The 6,830-nt window shown below is 42.9% G+C and overlaps 1 pseudogene; it reads left to right on the top strand.

Annotated features, from left to right (window-relative positions):
* The first annotated feature begins 6,014 nt into the window (after nucleotides 1-6,014).
* Nucleotides 6,015-6,609, top strand: LOC102740870 (chromatin accessibility complex protein 1 pseudogene; annotated as a pseudogene).
* Nucleotides 6,610-6,830: the final 221 nt, after the last annotated feature.

Here is a 6,830-nt window from a genome sequence, read left to right as displayed (position 1 = left end):
TAGGGCAAACATCTCAAGATCAAATCCAAATACTTTGGATTTTGGCTCTGTGTCACCTCTGCTTTTGTACACCCAACTTGGGTCTCATTATGGTTACACCAGGCTTACAGGAAGTGCTCGATAACTGAGCGTGTAATTCATGTATTTTTCTGGTGAAGTGAGGGAAAAAAATCACCACCACTAACCACCACTGCGGTTTGCTTAGTCATATGGGGGACTCTGCCTAAGAATTTGACCTAGGATGTGTTTTTATGAAATTCAAATTTCATAGCTTCTGGCAGTTCTTTATACCACTAAAGGTATCTGAAGGTTAATAATCAATTTAGTTAAATTTAGCATAGCACATCAGTGAGTTTTTAGATATGCAAATGATGGCTATTATCGAAAGAATTTTTACCTAAGGCTGATTTTTAATGGATCTCTGTGACTCAAAACATTTCTATCTTACTTTTACTGTTTAGGGGTCCAGCAGAGTGAAATTTTCCAGCTTTCTAAGGTGTTTGATTTCTGGGCTTTCTCCATTCCCTTCAATCTCTCCTTCCAAGCCAGCCATCTTTCCTGGGCTCATCTCTTTCTTGCAATGTTTTTGCTGGTGGCCGCCAATTACAACCAATACACACTCCTAACAAATTACTTCTCAGTCTTGTACCCTGGACCTAGAGTCTGGGTAGTCACAAGATCTGATGTCAAGTTTTCTCAGCCTCAGGATTTACCAAAAACATTGTCATTGCATAAGACAGAACTCCAGTGTTTCCGTTTCTGATATTTAACTGCTAAGCCAATGGCACACATTTTAAGTTCCTGTTACAATAGCACACCACTTAACTAATACAGGAATTAGTACTGTGAAATCAACACTAGCTATGCTAGCCTACAAATTCCAAAATCTCACAATAAATGCTTCTCACTCACATAAAATCCAGTTGTTAGCAGGAGAGAAATCCACTCCATGTAGTTATGCAGGGAACCAGACAGACAGAGGCTCTGCCATCTTCCAAACGGCACAGTTTCCAAGTTTCCAAGATGGCCCTGGATGTTGCCATCCCCTGGAATATGTGAGAAGAAAATGGAGAGAACCCTATAGAAGATTTTATGGACCAGGCCTGGAAATTAAATATATAAATATAAACACACACACACACAACCTCTCTCTGTATAGTCTATCAACCAGAACTCTATTACCTGGCCATAACTAACTCCTTGGCAGACTTAGAAATGTATTCTTGCCATGGCCCACAAGGAAGAGAAGCCAGATTCACTGAATCCATCACTTGTTTCATTCAAGTGGTGATTTGTGGACTTGTAAGAAAATGTACAACTTAGTGACTTGAGAAGCAATGTCTTAAAATGGAAAGAGCTTGGTCTTAGACATCAGACAGATCTAGGCTTAGCTCTAGGCTCAGCCACATATTACATATGTGACCTTAATTGATTTTATTAACCTCTCTGTGACTGATTTCCTCACCTGTAAAATAGAGCTAAAGTACCTACTTCGTATAGGACTATGATGAAAAGCAAGTGAAGTAATATATTTAAGAACTTAAAGTACCTGCCAAAAATGTTAGTATTTATATCAAAATTATTGAAAGAATTTTGCTGAGAAATCAGAAGTATAACCTGATATTAGTTTTACTTTCCTTATTCAAACAAAAAAAATCAACTTCGAGCTGATATTTGTGAAACTTCTAATTGTCAAATAATTCCTTCCTGCTATGAAGAAATAATTAAGCCTCCAAAAGTCAGTTAAAAGGAATCTGAAAGAGCTTATATAAAGATAAATGCTGCTTCACAGATGTTCCAAGCAGAACAACACAAGCACTAGAAAACATCTGCATAGGGGTCAGACTTTGTACCTCGGCAGTGGTGTACCCCAAAGGGAGCAAGCCAGTTTCTTCTTGGGCAGAAATGGCAGGGTTTGGTATCTTGCTTATGTCAAGACAAGATTGCTTTCAGAATCTAAATGTAAAACATTTTCCACCTTCCATTTGCAAATAGAAAATTGCTCCCTGTGATCAAGAACAAGCCCCAAACAATGCATTCAGTGTGACTAAAGCTTTGGGTACCTCCATGAATCACACACACACACACACACACACACACACACACACAAAAGGTTCATGGCACAAAACCTGCCTGTGACCACATTCTGCCCAGGAATGTCACTGCCTCTTCACACCAAAGCAATAAGCCATCAATATTTTTCCTCCTCATTCTGACACATTTCACCCAAAAATCCTCATTTTGTTAAACTTATCCCTGAAAAATCCAAACTCCAAAATGCTAGAAGTTTTAAGCAATCAAAAAGAATGTGATATATATAGTGGGCGGGGGGGGCAGGAAAAAACAGTAAGTGAACTTCCTGGAAAATAAATCCAAATTATTGATTTAAAAGTATACTCATTGGCCTGAGTGGAGCAGTCAGTTAAGCATCCAACTCAATTTTGCCTCAGGTTAGGATCTTGGGGTCATGAGACCAAGCCCCACATCAGGCTCTATGTAGGCTCAAGGGGTAGTCTGCTTGAGTTTCTCTCTCCTTCTCCCTCTGTCCCTCCCCCCCACCTCAAATAAATAAATAAATCTTTTTTTTTTAAGATATTTTATTTATTCGGGCGCCTGGGTGGCTCAGTTGGTTAAGCGACTGCCTTCGGCTCAGGTCATGATCCTGGAGTCCCGGGTTCGAGTCCCACATCGGGCTCCCTGCTCAGCAGGGAGTCTGCTTCTCCCTCTGACCCTCACCCCTCCCATGCTCTCTCTCTCATTCTCTCTCTCAAATAAATAAATAAAATCTTTAAAAAAAAATTTTTATTTATTCATTCGAGACACAGAGATACAGAGAGAGAGCATGAGCAGGGGGAGAAGCAGAGTGGGGGGAGAAGCTGACTCCCTGCTGAGCAGGGAGCCCGACGCGGGGCTCGATCCCAGAACCTTGGGATCATGACCTGAGCCGAAGGCCCATGCTTAACCATCTGAGCCACCCAGGCACCCCTAAATAAATAAATCTTTAAGAAAGAATAAAAGTATACTCATTTGGAATGTGGAATTACATGCATTCCAGATGTTGTTGTTATGCCCCCATTTTATTATTCATATTGAGATTTTAGGAAGATCATTTTCCAGAACCCACTGTATCTCTCTTCTGTCTGTAGTCTGAGCCCACATTTAAGTCTTGATTTTTCTTAAGAATGTTGTCTCATGCCCAGATGCTTCCTTTATTCCATTCATAGAAGTAGAGAGATAAAGAAGGGTGCTTAGGCATAAGGGAGGCAGAAGATGTGGTAGTATTTGCTTTCTTTCTCTATTGTGGTGGTGATGTTGACATGAGGTTACTAAATTTATGCAACTACTATTTTGACTCATGAAAATCATAGTTTTTTGCCTGCCTCCTGCTTCCTTCTCATTATTCTAAGAATCAAAGTTTGAGGGATAATTGAGATTATCTACTGACAATAACTAACTGTCCTTGAATAATCTTAAAATATCAAATGTCTACATGCAAAGTTAAGGACTGATATCTAAGCAGTGTCCTGGCCAGATTGGGAAATGAGCCCTAAGTGGAAGTGAACACAAATCATGACAGAACTGAGAAGCAAGATATCCTGTCATTTGTCCTCATTATGGGCATCTGTTTTTTTTTTGCAGAGCCTTTAGGAATCCCACACATTCACTTTGGTTGGTTTCAACAAATATATAAGAAAAAATAGTCTCTCATCCTAACACCCAAACCAGCCAGGCACTAGTACACAGATAAGTAGATACAGAAGAGAGGAAATCTTAGGAAGTAATATTGTTTGTAAGCAAACGGTATTTTCCAGAGATGACCATATCTCCATCCCACATGCTCTTCTAACCAGGTGTTATGGACTGAATGTTTGTGTCCCCCCAAAATTCACATGTTAAAGCCCTAATCCTTAATGTGATGGTATTAGGAAATGGGAGCTTTGGGAGCTAATTAGGTTTGGATGAAGTTATGAGGGTAGAGCCCCATGATGGGACTAGTGCCCTTCCAAGAAGAGGAAGAGACACCAGAGCTTCCTCTCTCTGCCACATGAGGACCCAGCAAGACGGTGGCCACCTGCAAGGCAGGAACAGTACGCTTACCAAGAACCTGCTGATATCATCCACCAGTATGATGACTCATCCCTGCCTAATGGTCTCTGGGCAAAAGGAACCCAACAAACAAAACATAGCTTAGACACCAGTGGAAATCTTACTGGGTGCCCCTTGGTAGTAAGTATTCCTCTTCTGAGAACCAAGATCTCTAGGAGCAGCTGGCTGGCTCAGTTGGTAGAGCATCTGAGTCTTGATCTCAGGGTGGTGAGTCCAGCTCCACATTGGATGTAGAGAGTACTTAAAAAAAAAAAAAAATCACTATACCTGCACAGCCTATAATTGTGGAGGCAGGAAATGCAAAATTTTCAAGTGAATTGGGAACGGTGAGACCACTCCTACTTCTACCCCATGATTCTGACTCATGTATTATGCTTTCTGGGGGCATGGTACCAGATAATTTTCTTTATTTAGGGTATACAGCATATCCTGGGAAATGGTGCCCTATCCTCTAAAGGAGTCATCTCCAAGTAGGCACCTCAACTGTGTCTCTAAGAGACCATTCTGTGACTCTATTAGGTAAAAAGCTTCTAGATGACACAGTGTGTGATATGGCCAGTGGATTTTATGGTCATAAGCCCACTTCCATACCTCCTTTGCTCTAAATTTGGTCTCTTGGTCTAAGGCAATCTCATGTGGATCCCATGTCAGTAGACTAAATACTCTCTAAGACCCTGGAGAGCAGTGCTGTCCGGAGCTCTGCAGCAAGGAAAGGCAAGCATATACTCAAAATGTGTGTTAATTCCAGTCAAGATGAATCACTACCCCTTCTGGGCTAAAAGTCCAAAGTAGTAAACTTGCAACCTAATGCCTAGTTAATTTTCTTGAGGGTTAATGCCATAGAACAACCATGTCTCTGTTGCTGGCAGGTTGGGCATTTGGCCAGAGCAGTCAGCCTTGGTAGCCAGGAGCACATGCTACTGGACCCATGCATAGCCTCCATCTCTTCCACAGTGGAGACTCTACTAAGGTCTCCAATTTGCCAGAACCAGTGGAGCCAATGACAGAGGCTGACTGACTTTAAATGATCAGAGCATCCTGTCTACTTGGTTATTCAGTGCCAGGTCCGTGGTTGATGCTCTGTGGTAGGCAAAAACAAGTTTTCACACTTTATGACTACTTCAATCAACCCATTCACATCCTTCTTCCTCAGTCCTCCTTGTCCCCTATCCTCCCAATACTTTTTCCTTTCGGGGCCATGACCAACTAGCCAGATGATTTGCTTATACCCATGAGTCCATGTATAGTCTTAACTTAGACTATCTCCTTCAACACAAAGTGAATGACCACCTGCACAACCCAGGGCTTTGCACATTGGGAAGATTTTCCATACTGACATCTATCAAAGTCACTCCTCATTGGGCTGTAGAGTAGCATCAGTCCATTTGCAGCTCACACTGACATATAAAACTGACCCAACGATAAACCAAGCTCAGTCTCCATCTATGATTGCTTCCAAAGGTACACACCAAACAGTTATGGGTCTGAGCTGAAGGAGAGGCATCAGTACAACGAGAGCGGATGGCATTCGGTGGTCTAGGCCATCTACCCGTGCAGCTAACTCATGTCCACTAGCCCTTCTCATGCCCAATCTGGGATGGACCACTTCCACCATCTTATAAGAGTACTACTGAGCATCCCCCCCGCCCCCCCGCCAAATTTATGACTCAACAGGTGAGCAAACCCAGCACATGAAGATTAGTTCTGGTCACACATGACTTACCGCCCAGGGTCAGATACTCTATCTCTACCAGATCCAACCAGCAAGCAGGAACTGCTTTCTGAATGGTATAAATCTGTGCTACAGATGAAATGGACTTGCTCTAGAACTGCATTGTCCAACATGGTAGCCAGTGACCACATGAGACTATTTATGCTTAAATTTAAATTAATTAAAATTAAGTAAAATGAGCCCACACCCGCCATGCTGGTTTCACACGCTCACCACAGGTCCCAGCAGACCGCGTGCGGGCGGTAGAAAAAATGGAGGCAGTGGTTGCGGCAGAGACAAAGGGTAGGAGCAGCGACGCATGTCCCACATCCGGGTCATCATGAAGAGCTCCCTCCCCCCGCCCCCCAGGTGTTCTCCATCAACCAGGAGGTGCGGGTGCCCATGGCCAAGGCTGTGGAACTCTTTGTTCAATATCTAGCCACCTACTCCTAGAGACATGGCAGTGAAAAAGAAAAGGAAGTACTCAATGATTTGTGAAGTACTGCAGAGGAATCCGAAACTTTTTATTTTCTTGCAGATTTATTACCCAAGATGATTTTAGCTAGTAAATATCTGAAAAAGCTTAAAGAGGGGAGAAGACAAGGAAGAGAATGACAGCGATGATGAAAGTGATGGGGATGAAGCAGAATCCGAAACCAAAAAGGAGGTACTTTAAAAATCAGCCTGCGGCGCCTGGGTGACTCAGTTGGTTGAGCGACTGCCTTCGGCTCAGGTCATGATCCTGGAGTCCCGGGATCGAGTCCCGCATCGGGCTCCCTGCTCAGCGGGGAGTCTGCTTCTCCCTCTGACCCGCCTCCCTCTCATGCTGTCTCTCATTCTCTCTCTCGCAAATAAATTAAAAAAAAAAAAATTAGTCTGCTGAGAACCCTCCTGGATTGGCACCATTGTTTTGGAAACAGCACTGTGCGACTTTAGGCTCCTCAGTTTTCAGAGGCTTGAAATACATTGTGTTCCTTCCTGGCTGAGAGCAAGCACCTGATATGACCACACC

This window comes from Leptonychotes weddellii, chromosome 2 (assembly GCF_054177405.1).
Source record: "Leptonychotes weddellii isolate Sample4059 chromosome 2, ASM5417740v2, whole genome shotgun sequence".
NCBI classification, from domain to species: domain Eukaryota; kingdom Metazoa; phylum Chordata; class Mammalia; order Carnivora; family Phocidae; genus Leptonychotes; species Leptonychotes weddellii.
The sequence above is the reverse complement of the archived record's forward strand: the minus strand, read 5'-3'. Positions and strand labels throughout refer to the sequence as shown.